Here is a 17026-nt window from a genome sequence, read left to right on the forward strand (position 1 = left end):
GTGTAGACTGGGTATCCCGTTTGGTTTAATGACTTTTACGTTGACTTGGACACAAATACCTATGCTTACACACACACAAGCACCTTCATATGCATATTTCTCATATGTAGGTATATTTAAGCGTAAAGTCCCCCACTAACATATATCTAGTTATATATATGGACCTCACAGGTGCCCATTGCTTTGCTGTTGAAAGTAGTTGCAGCTTAGTTTATGTTAGTCTCGTTGAGCTGCTTTTAAAATGCAGTTTCTGCTGACTAATTTGAGCAAATTAGTTCGAATGGCAGTTTGTTGAAATGCAATTTGTAAAGCTAATTTGCTATGGGTTTTTGTTCATTTTTAACACATGCTTATATCTAAACCACTGTGTCAATATTTTATAGTTTTGCAGACAAAGAAAGTATTTTTTTTCTTTGTGGATGACAAAAGTGGGATTTGTTTTAATAATGATGATTAATTGCAACATGGCAGGACTAGTAAAAAGGAAGTCACTATTTTTTCAAAGGAGAATTTTATTAATTTTTATCTCGTGTTGTATAAGTGGGATTGTATATCAGCTATGGCCGTTCCCAAGGCAGTCTTTGACTTGGGCTTGGATTTTTAACCAGCCAAGGACAACTAACTCCGCACCATTCTTCGAAATTGCTTCAAGAATATTTTTTGCCGCTACAACTACAACAATAACATCATCGCCAGTTTCAGAGGCCTATCTCTCTGCTACTAACAGGGCTTTATAGGTAAGCTGCTGAATGTCCTTGAATACACAAATATCTATTCAAAGCTGATAATGTTTCAATATTATTCTATGCTTCAGTTACACGAAAACAATATGGGACACTCTTTAATATAATACTAAGAGAACTATTATATATGCCTCTTTTCACAGTACATTGAAAATATTCGGTTCCTTTTTATATGTGATAAATATGCGCAAAGAAATGTTTGTATTCTTATTTGAAATATTTAGATAACCTTCTAAAAATATTCACCACCAAAAATCTTTACATTTAATTTTCAAACAAATTGTGTTGCTTTGCAACGAAGTGTCTGAGTATTGGTTTAAAGACTTTGTTAATACTCGTACTAAGTTCACAAAAATATACATGAAATCACCATTAGCTCATACTTTCAAATTTTACTAATTTCTTTTATACTTAATCTAATTCCAACCAGATGTTGTCAAGAGCAACTTCTGCCAATTGCGCCCATAAGAAGTTGCTTATCATCGATCTTTACCGCTCTCCATCGACAGTAACGGTGTCACCAGCTTAATTTTGGAAAGAAGGCCCGATGATTACAATTGACCAAAAACTACTCTAAATTGTTAATTCAAGTGAATGTAATAATTTGTGGATTTTATTCGCACCAGAATCAACAAATTTCTTTATTTATCACACCACTCAGATAAAAGAGAGCTTCTTCGGAGGAGATGATTTTCTTAAAAACATCGTTATCGTTTTCATGTTGTTCCAAAGCAAACTCAGCAAATTCGCTATGTTTACGGTGATCCAAGGGCTTCAGTTCTTTGGTGAAAACAATTTTATATGGATGCAATTCTAAATCCTTTCTCAAAATCACTCAGGTTGTGGGTTGAGAGGACTCCAATTCTTGAGAACGTCTTGGAGGCGACAAATTGCCTTTCAGCAACATTTGCCTGAACGGCAGCAGTATTTTCATTATTTTGAGCGGTTCTTTGTCTTATAGGCACTTGAACATTATGTAAAGACAATGTACGATCAAAATTTTCAACAGCTCGACAAAAGCCGAGCACAGGTGGACGATTATTATGACTATAAACTGGCATAGCGCACGAAAAGTTGAATTCGCAGAACGATTATTTTGATAATATAATTTAATAATTTGTAAACGTTCTTAGGTATATCTTTCAAAGATGAAATTATAAACATTACCGACGTATTAAAAATGTCCGGAATGACACTTAGAAATCATATCATCCTCATTGGAAAATCCAGTATTATTATAGGAAATGCATATTAATATTTTCAAAGGTTGTACCATATTACCCATATTAGCGCTGAAGATGACGAATGCAGCGTACATTTAAAAGCGGCTGCAGAAAATATAAGAAAGTTCCAAAACATCCTTTAGGATGATTATAAATTTAAACCGAACAAAACTGCGGACACTCTAAATAAAAAGATAACCAAAAATATATAATAATATACTAAGGAATATATTCATCAATATTTAATTACAATATTATCTAAAAGAGGCTGCGAAAAATATATGCAAACGAAAGCCGTGAATAGATTGTTGACAGCTTTTGGCCTTATAATTTCATGAGTCAAGTAAAACTATGTGACAAATCGCCAATTTATTGTAAATATTTATTTGTTTTAATAATATTTAAATTTAATATGAATTATTGTTTGAAATAGTAATTGCTTTTACTATAAAATTGTGGTATTCACGTCTGTATTAAGTAGTTATTTTTAGAGTCCGAGCCCATCCCCGTTAGTTTGGCTACGCAACTCTTGTTGTACAAATTTAAGCATTTAGCCGCAGCGTATGGCTACGAAGAAACCTTTTGCCCTCTTTTGATGGTTATTGTCTGCTTGTCCACATATTTCTGTGTTGATTGTAACAAAAATTTCTTTTATAAAAAATGTGAGAATTATTAGTAATATTTATTTAAATAATACCTTTTAAAAATAAGTTTCATATTTTGTCTCAAATTTTTTCATAAATCATAAACTTAATTTGTTATAATTTTTCAAATTTGTTTTATTGAAAAGGCTGAATAAAAGTGTATATCAAATGAATATATGCATGGTAATGCTATTTATACACCACAGTTATTTAGAATAACCCTTAATTTAAGTACAAATTAAATATTAAATAACATGCTAAGTATGAAATAATTTATAATAAATTATTATATTAAAAAACTTTTGTTTTAATTATATTACTAAACGAAGGGTGAGTAAAAAGTGGTACCTTGCAAAAATTTCTTTTTCAATAAACCGTGTCTGCATTTTTCACAATTTTTATTCAACCCCACTCAATTCCCGTTCGTTTGACACCAAAATCATCGAATACGGTTAAGATTTGCCGAAATTGAAAGAAAAAATCATTTCTGGTCACTCTATACTGTTCAATAATTATTTTTCACAACTTTTTCAATTTTATTCAACCCCACTCAATTCCCTTTCATTTGACACCAAAATCATCAAAATCGGCTAAGATTTACGAAAACTGCAAAAAAATCACTTCTGGTCACTCTATACCATTCAATAATTATTTCCATAGATTTCCTCAATTTTATTCAGCTCCACTCAATTTCCTTTCGTTTGACACCAAAATCTTCAAAATCGGTTAAGATTTGCCGAAATTATAAGAAAAATTCACTTCTGGTCACTCTACACTGTTCCATAATTATTTTTCACAATTTTCCTCAATTTTCTTCAACCCCACTCAAATCCCTTTCATTTGACACCAAAATCATCAAAATCGGCTAAGATTTACGAAAACTGCAAAAAAATCACTTCTGGTCACTCTATGCCATTCAATAATTATTTTCCATAGTTTTCCTCAATTTTCTTCAACCCCACTCAATTCCCCTTCGTTTGACACCAAAATCGTTAAAATCGGTTAAGATTTGCCGAAATTATAAGAAAAATTCACTTCTGGTCACTCTATACTGTTCAATAATTATTTTTCACAACTTTTCTCAATTTTCTTCAACCCCACTCAAATCCCTTTCATTTGACACCAAAATCATCAAAATCGGCTAAGATTTACGAAAACTGCAAAAAAATCACTTCTGGTCACTCTATGCCATTCAATAATTATTTCCATAGATTTCCTCAATTTTCTTCAACCCCACTCAATTTCCTTTCATTTGACACCAAAATCTTCAAAATCGGTTAAGATTTGCTGAAATTATAAGAAAAATTCACTTCTGGTCACTCTATACTGTTCAATAATTATTTTTCACAATTTTCCTCAATTTTATTCAACCCCACTCAATTCCCTTTCATTTGACACCAAAATCATCAAAATCGGCTAAGATTTACGAAATCTGCAAAAAAATCACTTCTGGTCACTCTGCCGCGTTTCCTCGATTTTTGTCAATTTCGCAAACATCAAATTACACCAGGCACCCAGAATCGCCCAGTAAGAGCTTGCTCATAGAGCCGCAAAAATTTCATTTAAAACTTAAATTTTATTTTTTCCACAACATTTTCCTATCCAAAAGGCATCAATTATCGGCTGTTTGCTAAATCTGCCTTACCGGCAGCTGCAAAATTTTTGACAACCGGATGTAAAGGATGCTGGGACGTTTACAGGAATAACTTCCGAATACCGGATGTAATTCGCATTCGATTAATTGGTCATTCGGGCAAACTCAACCCAAATTTTGCGGCAAACGAAAGGCAGACGTGCAGCAAATAAAATGCATTCGCTACACAATAATTAACGAATCACAAGTAAAAGAAATATTTTAAATGAAACGTGAGAAAGCCACTCTATGATCAAAATTACTAATTTTACATTTGTAAAACAAGATGAAAGGTTCTTCATACTCCTGAACCATTGTGATACCCTTTATAAGTAAAATCTGCTACAACACAACCTTTCATACTTCCAAAACTCTGCGCCAGGGTACTTTTTATAACCAAATACTTTTTGCTTAATTACCATGTGTCTATATTATGTGAAAGTAAATGCATCGTAGTACTATTTGCTAAAAGCGTCCACCTTTCGTTTGCCGCAAAAATTTTCGAAATCGGTTGAGTTTTACCAAAGATATACCCAATTAATCGAATGCAATGCAATATCCGGTATTCAAGGAAGTTGAGAGAGCGCCTTTGGGGTATGCTACAAAATTTTTTTTATTTTTGCGGCAGCTACCTACTGGGCGATTCTGGGTGCCTGGTGTAATTTGATGTTTGCGAAATTGACAAAAATCGAGGAAACGCGGCAGAGTGACCAGAAGTGATTTTTTTGCAGATTTCGTAAATCTTAGCCGATTTTGATGATTTTGGTGTCAAATGAAAGAGAATTGAGTGGAGCTGAATAAAATTGAGAAAAGTTGTGAAAAATAATTATTGAACAGTATAGAGTGACCAGAAGTGAATTTTTCTTATAATTTCGGCAAATCTTAGCCGATTTTAATGATTTTGGTGTCAAACGAAGGGGAATTGAGTGGGGTTGAAGAAAATTGAGGAAAACTATGGAAAATAATTATTGAATGGTATAGAGTGACCAGAAGTGATTTTTTTTTTTTTTGGCAAATCTTAGCCGATTTTGATGATTTTGGTGTCAAATGAAAGGGAATTGAGTGGGGTTGAAGAAAATCGAGGAAAACTATGGAAAATAATTATTGAGTGGTATAGGGTGACCAGAAGTGAATTTTTCTTATAATTTCGGCAAATCTTAACCGATTTTAACGATTTTGGTGTCAAACGAAGGGAAATTGAGTGGGGTTGAAGAAAATCGAGGAAAACTATGGAACAAAATTATTGAATGGTATAGAGTCACCAGAAGTGATTTTTTTTTGCAATTTCGGCAAATCTTAACCGATTTTGAGGATTTTGGTGTCAAACGAAGGGAAATTGAGTGGGGTTGAATAAAATTGAGAAAAACTATGGAAAATGCAGACACGGTTAATTGAATGGTATAGAGTGATCAGAACTGATTTTTTTTTTGCAATTTCGCAAATCCTAAGCGATTTTAATGATTTTGGTGTCAAACAAAAGAAAATTGACTGGGGTTGAATAAATTTGAGCAAAATGCGAAACTTTTGGAAAATGCACTTGATATTTTTTTGAACTTTTAAAATTATGTGGTAATAATTTTGACGTGTGAATTTTAATAAAATATATTATAATATTAATATATAAATATATGTCAGTTTATGTGTACACATACTCACTTTTAGTGCAAATTTTGCCCAATCTTTTGGAAGTAAAAAAGTTTTTTGCTTTGTGCGTTTTTTAATGAATTTTTTTCGGCTCTGATGACAGGAGCAACTACTCATTATTATTTTTATTTAATTTTTAACTATATTTTAGTCTTATGTCTTATAAAACGTTTATTGAGGTAAAGTTACTTACTATTTACCATATACAATTATTTTTTAACATACGATGATTTTAGTTTCTTAACTTTTTATAAAGTATTTTATTTGTCTTATAGTTTATAATAGGTAAAGTTTTTTATCATATAGCTATTTATAATTTCTTACAGAACTTAATAAATTTGTGCATAGTTGGCGGCAATCGGACTTAACAAATGATTGGCTTGAATAATATTACTAATAATAATAATAACTTATAAATAATTTATAAAGAATCATGATTTATAAAGAAATAATATTATTATAATTTTATTATTAAAGTGCTTTTAAGCTTGGAGCAAATATTTTATGTATTCCCTGTGGCTGTCGTTAATTGGATTCGCACGATTCACAATCCTTTCCAGTTGTATTTTCAGTATTCAATCCCAACGACCATCCAGTCTAAAGTTACTTTTTGCAACTTTCCTTAAATTCCTTAATTCCTTAAATGTCATCCTTTGCTTCCGTATTTTCATGATGATCCTGGGGAATTTTTTCATATTGAAGATGTTTAACTATAACGAAAAATATTGGGAAATATTAAATATATGTAAGTAGATAAGTGAATTATTGAGAATGATAAATAAGAATTTAAATGGAATGAGGGACATATTCATAGAAGACTAGTGACGAAACATCAAAACATGAAGCAGGCGATATATATATTTTGAGGTAAGTTATTTGAATGAGTATTCACACATGAACAGGATATACGATCCTGAATAACTAATTTTTATAAAAAAAATTCTAAGAAATAACTCATAAAAATATTCATTACAAATGGCCCCATGCTTTGAAAAGTGAAGCTTTAGCTCAAAATTAATGAAAAGAGCTCAGACTCTTATTTTGTGAAGAAAAAATGTGAGTTTAATCTTATTTTATACATAATAATTTGTTTTAATATACTATACATTGTGACAATTCTGACCATAAATATTATGCCAAACATAAGCCCGATCTCTCAACCAGTCTGTTTAGAGCTGTTGCTTGAGTCAGTTCACCTCAGTTATGCGTTGTGACTTTTACAATGGAAAAAACATCGAACAAAGAATTGTCTTAAATTTTATATTTTTAACCAAATTTCGTGAGCGCAATTTTTGCGAATGTTACAAAAGGCTTAAGGTGATTCGGTTTATTTTAAAAACAGCATCGTACGAGTGGTACAAAGCCTTCAAATACGGTCGCGAGATCGTTGAAAACATGCCTCGTTCTGGACGACTTCGAACTTCAACTGATGAAAATATTAAAAAAGTGAAGAATACTGCAAGTGCTAGAAAAATCTCTCAACATCTCTCACGAGTCGGTTCGAATGATTTTGGAGGATATTTTGGATAAGAAACGCGTTCTTGTTCAACTCGTCCCGTTAACGCTGAATTTTTTTAAAATAGTATCGTAAACAGGTCTCTTTGAAAATGCTTGATTGTGCGTATTCCAATTCCACATTCATGGAGAGCATTATAACTGCCGATGAGACATGGGTTTATGAGTTTGCATCAAAACAAGTCAATAATCATAGGAATAGTTCGGAAAAAGGAGCCGAAACAAAAAAACCACGCCAAAAACTGCTCAAAAACTAACGTGCTTATTCTTTTTTTGATGTCCGTGCTTTTGTGCATCACGAGTTTCTTCCGGATGGAGAACGTCGAAATGGACCAGAATTGTGGAAGAACGATTCATGGATTTTACACGTTGATAATGCACCTTCGCATTGAGCCACGATTGTGACTAAATTTAAAGCCAAAAACGCATGAATACCATCGATCAACCACCGTATAGACCAGATTGTGCTCCTTGCGATTTTTTCTTGTTCTCCAAACTGAAATTGCCGCTCGGTGGAACCCGTTTTCAGTCGATCGAAGAGATAAAACAAAACTCGCCAAAGGAGCTGAAGGCTATCCCAAAAAGTGCTTATGATAAGTGTTTTGAGGACTGGAAAAATCCTAAGTGTATTGCATTTGGTTGGCATTACTTTGAAGGCGACAAAATAAATATTGATGAATAATTAAATATTTTTTATTTTGCGTTTTATTTACAATTTCCGGGTACTTTTTTGTCAAAATGTATACATTAGAAATACATTTCTTAGTATTTATTATATGATTTTTTGATCAATATTGCATAAACCAATATTAGTTGAAATTATAAAAGTAGTAAAGTAACTCTCGATAGAATCCAGTTTAGGTAAAAACAAAATAGCTATTTATGTAGCAAAGAAAGTGAATTGAAAAAATATTTCAACTTTTTCTTTGGCATAAAAAAATCTTTAAAACTAATGTTTTTTATGAGAGATTTCCAAGGCAAATGGCACAGAATAGTGTAAACTGTAACTGTAGGTTTATTTTCGTTAATTTTTTATTTACGAAACTGGCGAGTAAGCATAAAATATTATGAAGAGAGAGCAAAAAAAAACTATTTTTCGTTGAATATATATATGTATGTTGCATATACACCACATACCGTTGCAACTGAATTTTCCGCATAGTTGAAGCGCAATTCCGATGTGTGCAAAGGTATGCAGCGAATAGTGGCTGAATTTGTAGAAATCCAAACATTTGTGTGTGGATCTGCGCTTTGAATTGCCACAGTGGGCGAAAAAACCATACGTGCAACGTGGCGTTTAAGCACAAAGCGATAAAAATACTGCAGAGTAGCTGCATGCGAAGGAAGTAAATAAATATAGAGGAAATTAAGTAGCGACTGTCAGCAAAGGGTGAAAAGGGAAATGTTGAATAGAGAGAAGGAAGAAGAGAAAGGGACAAGGGAAAGGGAAAAATCAGCAAAATGCAAGCGCATGCATTCTGCGACGTAGCAAGCTAAAATGTAAAGAAGCAGCACACACAAACACATTTCAATGGATTTCTGCAGTAAATGCGCATGAAAGCGTGCATCACATTGTCGTTATTGTTGTTGTTGATATTATATAGTTATAGTTATAGCGCGCGTTGCATTTGCATTATCTGCCATGCATCTATTTTTATTTGCGTATATCTGAGTGCATATACATATGTGGCAAGCACACTTTGTGGCAACAACAAATGCGTATTATAAATCCCCCGTCGCAGCTTATACTTAAATATCGTATTTATGTTTCTGGGTTAAGCACCTTATGTAAATTTATCGCAATTGTTGTTTTTTAAGCTGTTGTCCCTTGCGCTTGCAAATGCAGCTTAGCAGCGCAGATATATACCATATATACTGTTATATCTACTCACATGTTATTCTTGAGTGCAATTATGCTTGTGTGTGTTCGCTTCCTGCGCGTTGACAGCTTGCGCTTCTCCGCTATATTTATTTACTTAGTTTGCACAACAAGCTTTCGCTACCTAAATGTGCTGACTGCGGCAATCCCTGCGCTGGCTTGCTTATACCCTTGGCCACACTCACAGCCAGCTGCATGGGTACAGTGCGGGTATATCTATCAACCATCTCTTGCATCACTGACAACATTTCAGCTGTCATTACTGACGTTTAACTACTCTCTTTACGGTGCTTTGATTTGTTGTTTGGCAAACAGTGGTGCATAAATGTCAGTTTATTGCGGAATATTATTCTCCTTTGTGGGTAGTTTTTATTGAAGGAGCTTTTTTAGTTTTTTATGATGGCTTATGAAATTTAGTAGTAAATTTAATTACATATTACTCGTACATATCGCCACTAGGTTGACAGGGAAGGAAAGATAATATATTAGAAACCACTTATATTGAAACCAAATTTGAGTTTTGGTTACAAAATGGTTATATATTGGTTATTTCTGACAGCGGAAGCTAAAAATTTAAAATATCGTCCCTTCAAATGCAAAACAATCTATCAGCAATACTTCGAAATCTAGATTATTATTGAATATGACGCCTACGCAAAAGTCTTTGAAAACGATAAACAATTCAAGAAATTTATAGCAGGTTGAAACCCATTGGAAACGTAAGATAAAATAGTAAAATGAAAGAAACTGAATTTACGTGCGACCTGTGATCGGAAAGAGGAAGGGAGGACGAGGTTGAATTTTCAAGGATTAAAAACGGTTTATCTCCTATAAACTTATGGAAAGTGATGTTGCGTTATTTAGCATTTTAATCGATAATATAATCACTATTATTATTTTTGTTTATCGGAAATAATAGATTTTGAAGTTGTTGTCAAATAGCTAAAGTAATGACGTTAAGGAACTCTACGATCAAGTTTTAATTGAAATATTATTTAGGAACATGTCACCATTTACACTCCTACTATTTCTGAATAATTTTTGACACTTTTTTTATAACTCTTTAAAACTATTTGGTGAGAAGGTTAAGCGACGAAACCTTCAATGAAAAATTAATTTGAAATCAAAGGGAAAGACAGGCAAGGCCTCAACCATGATTTTTCGTAGCGTGTTATATTTCTGCTCTTTTGTCTAAAAGCTTCTCAAAAGTATTAGAGCTGGAAATTGGGAATTACTTTATGAAACTGAAAAATATGGGCACTCTTAAATTCTTTCTGATGCCTCTAATTAAAAGACCCCTTTGATGAAAGTGCTTAAATAATAGTACTATATTGAGAAGAGTTAAAAATCTCTACTATCTTAAGATTAATTGTACTTGTTTCTATCATTTTTTGGTATATCTACACAACATTTATTAAAATGGAGCTTTTAGATTGGAATATTGTATGGTTCGATATTCTTCCTTAAGGTTTAACTTACTCAGTTATTTCCTTGGAAAATACGTTTCCGACTTGCGCAAATGTTTTCTGGCTAATAATCATGAAATATATTTAGTAAGGAAGGGAGCTTTCGTTCTCTATCCAAAAGGCTAGGCAATAAGCTCAGGGTCCCAAAAACAGTTTCATCGTATCTGTTTACTAGCAACCGTTGTGATTCCAAGTCCATAACTTTTATAGTCCGAATTTTTTATACCCTGAACAGGGTATATTAAGTTTGTCACGAAGTTTGTAACACTCAGAAGGAAGCGTCGGAGACCCTATAAAGTATATATGCATATAAATGATCAGCATGTCGAGCTGAGTCGATTCAGTCATGTCCGCCTGTCTGTCTGTGTATATACGAACTAGTCCCTCAGTTTTTAAGATATCGTTTTGAAATTTTGCAAACGTCATTTTCTCCTCAAGAAGCTGTTCATTTGTCGGAACTGCCGATATTGGAGCACTAAAGCATATAGCTGCCATATAGATTATTTTCTAAGATAATAATGTAATAAGCGAAGAAATTGTTCAGATCGGCTAACTATAGCATATAGCTGCCATACAAACTGAACGATCGGAATCTAGTGCTGGTATGGAAAACTTTTGCATTTGACGTGGTATCTTCACGAAATTTGACATGGATTACTGCTTAAGGTAATAACATAATCTCCGAAAAAATTGTTCAGATTGGATTACTATAGCATATAGCTTCCATACAAACAGGACACATAGTTACTAAAAGAAATGCACCTGTGAAGGGTATGTTAGCTTCTGTGCAGCCGAAGTTAACGTTTGTTCTTGTTATTACTTAATATTTTTTCTCATATCTAATTTAAAATAAAGCGTTTAAGTTATTTGAAAATGCTAATATATATTTAATATTAATCTGTTCCTTGTAGCTTTCATTCCTTTTCAAAATATTACCTAAATATATATAATCGAGATCTACAATCAGGAATTGTACTGGTAGAGCGGACTGAATATTTTCAATAGAAGATTTTTAGAATCTCTTTCTATTCTTATACCTTTTTTACTTATAATTTTAATAATAGAGTAGAAATAATTATTAACGCATATTACTACATAATATTTCATACAGAAAATTTAATCGTACCTACATACATATATATTGTACATGTATTCTGAGGGTGATGGAACATTTTTTCACAAAGAGGTTTTGAATAAAATTTAAGACAAAAAAATTAGACTATCCTTGCTATTAGAAATATTATAAAAGCATATAACATGGCAACCCCGCGACTTTTGTAGTTGGAAAGATTTTAATCCGAAAGCAACCGATTTAGTGTTAAATGATATTTTTCTGAACTATGTACTTTGGAATCGGTACATTAGTTGCTATTGCATTTGATCTACTTGTTGGTTTAAATTATGTAACAAAAGATGTAAGTCAAATATATATATATATATATACATATACTTTTATATGTCAGAGTTTGCATTCATTCACCTAAATACGACTGAAATATATAGCTGAGCGCAGCATTTTAAAATACAATGGCACGATAAACGCGGCAAAATCTCTCTGTGTGTTTTATTTACAAGTACCCTGCAGTTGACTTACATTCTGCTGACATTTGCATTGTGCTCGTATTCGCTTTTGTCAATATAAGCACCGATTATCCTTGATAATATTTATACACTGGAATATTTTACATTGTAACATTTTTATAACTTGAGGGGAAAAATGAAATTGATGAAATTTTACCCTATAGAATTAATGCAATCCTCCACATAGCTATATTACTTTATATATATTTCATGTTATGTATAAGTAGTATTATATACATATACGTATATCTATGACTATATCTATATATTTATATATTATATATATTATAATGATGTTGGCTGTATAGAATATTAAACGAAGTTTCAGAATTATCAAACTACATACATATATATGAGTATCAAAATTGTGAGAATAGTAGCAAATCCAAAAGTTTTTAACATGTACAAAAGCTCTTTGCTGGAACCACAGCGTACATATTTCTTGGCTTATATAAATGGAGTTTAGTAAAATATTATCAAACCTATCTAAATTGCAAAAAAAGGATTAGAGAATAGGAAAAATTAAATCAAAATATCATTATCTTTAATTAGTAAAACTTTGGCGAGTGGTGAATCGAACAAACAACTGGTATAAATCACTTATACTGGCATAATAATGCGCCATCCACGCACTTAATTATAAATAACTCAACTCAATAATTTTTAAGTAGATTTATGAAACTATTTTTCAAAAGAGTAGGGTTTACATAAGCTGGACGAAAAGTAACCTGTGGAACACCGTTTGCACGTATAATCAAATCGAAATAAGTGAGTTTTTTAGTTTTAATTATAAGTATTGTAAATAGCTTCAGAAATATTATGACAGTTAAAACGACACGATTTCTACTAAAAAAAAACCTAAGGCAGACAGTTTTGTAATTGTTTGAGAATCATTAGATATTGGGAATTAAAGAAAAAACTACTGCATCTATTGTTTTGAAATTTTCAGGGTATTAATATTTATACATTTTTCAAAAATATACAGCGAAATTTTTGAAAAAAAAAGAGAAATATGCCGCAGTGCTTCCGGCCTTCTCCGTGAATGAAACTTTAAAATAAAAGCTCACTAAACCAGAAGGTATCATCCGTATAATATCCTTTAATCAAAAGCGGAAGTCAAAAATGCCAGGGTCAAAACTCGACAATAATCGTGAAAGCGATGTCTACGCTAATAAAGAAGAAGAAGTTAAAATTAACCCCGAATTTTGGTCGCTTTTGGCCTTGAAAAATTCAATTTTTGATCAGATCTAAAAACCGATAGATTATTGTTTGTACAGTTATTTACAGAACAGGTAGAAAAATGCAGTTTTGAAAGTGCGAAGCTTATTGAACTTAGCGGCTACCCTTTAAATGGCTGTAACTTAAAAACCATTTGAGATATCGATATGAAATTTTATCATGCCATATATTAAAGTATAAACCAGCGAAATATCAAAAAAAAATTTTCACACTTGGTGTGCTCCTTAAATTGAAAAACTTTGTTTTCGTGGATTCCTTTCCGTTAATTTTGAAGTCTAGGCAACACCACGATCTGAAAGGTTAATTGTGGAATATATCATTTATATAAGGCTGGAGAGCAAAAAAAAAATCTCGATGTATGGGTACCACATGAGTTAGCTTCTAATGGACTGAAGTTTCATCTGCAAATTGCTGCTGAATCGCAACAAAATCAATAAATTTCATAAGTGAGTGGTTAACGGTGATTAAAATGATAGGTCATTCACTATAACTACAAGCTAAAACGGTAGTGGTGGAATCTTAGTGATCTGAAGCAAATAGTGGTCAGGCCAGGATTGATGGTCAGAAAGATTTTGTTAGGTGTCTGGTGGGATTGGTAGAAAAATCTATCTATTATGAGAGCTAAGGTGGAATTTTAAGCCTGACTTATACCTTCAAAAACTGGACAACCTGAAAAAAGCAATCATCTAGATGCATCTAGATTTGGTCAATAGAAGAACAATTATGTTTCATTGGAAGCACGCCATGCCACATATATCGATAGTGACTCGCCAGAAACCCTCGAAGTTTGGCTTTTGGCTGATTTTTAAGCATCCATCTTATAAAGTTCTGACCTGGAAAAAAGTGATTAGTACCAGTTCGTGTTTATGGCGAATGTTTTTGTGATGAAATGGTGAAAATATTGCTTCAAGAGAAACTTGTGAAAATCAACCGTCCCAATTTTTTGCTAATAAGGACGAGGTTTTCCATGAGTGAGAGTGGCAATATGAAAGTGCCGTCAAAAGGGCAAAAAGTTATCGAACACGGTACATATGTGACTTAAATATGATCATTCTGATTCTTTAATTTAAAGCAAAAATATGGAAATTTATTTTACTAGATCTTATATTTTTTATTTTCACTTGTTAGTCCATGGCACGACATTGTAAATTTTCCCATCCACGCATTATTATTATTTTTTAGTAAAGTTATGTAGGTCTTTCAAATGAAAAAGCAATATATGCAATTTTCTGGTTGTAAAATAATAGTAGTTTTAACCGATTCTTCTATTTTTACAATGTAAACGATTCTTTGTTTTTCTTTTACATTGAAAGACATCTTCAATTCTATTTTTAATTGCGGCGCACCTTTTACCCGTTTTTCATTTCCGCATGAATGCGCCATAAATCAGGGCGTGAAAGCATGAACCATGGAGACCCCGATAATTTAATGTCAATGAATTTTCTTCAAAGACATTTAATGACTCTTTCTTCTGATTCAAATTTTTTCTAATAACTTTACGCTGATGGAGAACCCACCCCACAAAGCGGCATCAAGTCGGACACACCTCAATGAATCTAAAATGCACTGAAAGTAGTGTGTGTGTGTGTTTGTATGATTGGAAGCATAAATTCGAGCTATAAAAATGCGTTTACAGCTTTTCGCCAGCGGCGCGATTGAATTACGATTATGCCACAAAAACACGCACATGCATATATGTATACACATGCATATATACATACATACACACATATCTCCATATGCTTGTGCAGATCATCGTATCCATTAAAGGTCAACTTTTATGGCAGGAAAATTAGTTTTATGCAACGGCTGTCTGCACAATCACAATCTACCACTACACTCACTCGCCATCGCCACACAGCGTAATTTTTAGAAAGCCATCACAGGCCAAACGCAATGAATATTCATATTTTTATTGCATTTCCTATTTTCTTTATTTATTTTGGCCCGCATTTGAGTGGCACGCACCGAAATGCGCAGCGCTGATATATTAATATGCCTCTAACACATGTGTGCGGCATGTTGCAAGTCTCAGCTCGCCGCAATAGCATCTACATTTGCTCCGATTTGTTGTTGTTGTTGGCCGCTTGTTGTCATCTATTGCGTTGGGCTTTTGCCATTTGCATTTATTTTATTTTTGTTGTTGCTGTTGCATGCGCTTGTGAAGAGCGCAGCGGTGGCACCGCAGGCAACTGACTATTATAAATCATATAAAATGTGCAACAGCAAATAAACGCAAATCGTTGAATGTCAAATGTGCCGCAGCGGCGATGCATCGTTTCCTGTCGTCCCACCAGCGCGTCACGCTGCCGCTCGGCGCCCACTCTGCGCTGCCTGGGCACCTACTCGCGCGCCATAGTCTAAGTGTGGCGGATTTTCCATTTGCCACGCGCCTGCGATAGCATCATATGCACTTTGTGGGCCGTAGTTGCATGTTGCATGTATGCACATGTCATTTATTTACTCGCTCTTACTGAGGTGCGTGTGTGTGTGTGCTGGATATCTCTTAATGGCAAACGGTTCGAGCATTTGCGGCGCATTTGTTTAGCAAATTTCTGCAATAATATTTATTTCGTTGTTGTTTTTGTGCTTTTCATTTGTGTTACTGTTGTTGTTGTGCAAATGTCGAATTTTATGAGCCATGAAACTGCTTAAACATCCAGCAACAACAACAGCAAGCGCGGATACTTCTAATGCGCCGCTAAATTAAGCGCTGCGGCGGAAGCAACAAAGCCGTGCCGCGTCGGTTCGCCGCGAAAAGTCGCGTGTTTGCTTTCCGCTGGCTTGTCAAAGCGTTTGGCAGTGTCTCTGTGGGCTGCATCTATTTCGGTATTTCGTGCGGGAGGGGGGAGCGCGGGTACACTTGTCGTCGCACTGGTTAACTGCTGTGGCAAATTGCTTGCTTATTTGTGTGCTGTGCTTTCGATTTGTCAGCCTACACGCGCCCGAAATGCGCTTTGCACCTTGTTGAGCATTAGGGTTGTTGTAATTTATCTTCTTCAATTACATATATATTTTGTGTACTTATATTTTGGAATCACACACACTAATAAAAGTAGAAGGCAACAAATTTAGTATATAAGGGCTAGAAGAAACCTAAAGGTTTCTTTCGGAATTTACCATTTTTCAATCAGATTTTTTTCAAATACCGATTTACGAAGTCTACGAACATTCAAAATTATTTTAATTTAGCCTTAGCGTGGTCTCAGTTCGAATTTTCCATATTGATAAAGTGATTGTTTGGTTTAGAAAATTCAACTATTTTTGAGAAATGAATTTCATTAAAAGTGGGTTCTTCTGTCATCTAGCATTAAGAGTTGACCCAGTAAATACCCGAAAATTAAGTCCTCTGGCCATGCTGATTATTTTCATATATCGTTTCCTTATACACACCGATTAATATGGGTGCTTCAAACAGCCTTTATGAGATCAAAAGTATAACTACTCTGTGCAACATAT

The 17026-nt window shown here is 33.5% G+C and overlaps 1 protein-coding gene and 1 long non-coding RNA gene across 4 annotated transcripts in view; one reads left to right on the forward strand and one right to left on the reverse strand.

Moving 5' to 3' along the window:
• The window catches only part of LOC126758616 (netrin-B), a 238419-nt gene that overhangs the window by 166902 nt on the left and 54491 nt on the right, over window positions 1-17026 (forward strand). The gene's annotated exons all lie outside the window — the stretch shown is intronic.
• Window positions 6045-17026, reverse strand: part of LOC126758626 (uncharacterized) — a 237543-nt gene continuing 226561 nt past the window's right edge. Inside the window, exon 6 of one of the 3 annotated variants that reach the window (XR_007666862.1) lies at window positions 6045-6597. This is a non-coding gene — a long non-coding RNA (uncharacterized LOC126758626). The remainder of the gene's footprint in view (window positions 6598-17026) is intronic. The other 2 variants (XR_007666863.1, XR_007666861.1) reach the window with 2 other exon arrangements.

The sequence above is a fragment of the Bactrocera neohumeralis genome, chromosome 5 (assembly GCF_024586455.1).
Source record: "Bactrocera neohumeralis isolate Rockhampton chromosome 5, APGP_CSIRO_Bneo_wtdbg2-racon-allhic-juicebox.fasta_v2, whole genome shotgun sequence".
Taxonomy (NCBI): Eukaryota; Metazoa; Arthropoda; class Insecta; order Diptera; family Tephritidae; genus Bactrocera; species Bactrocera neohumeralis.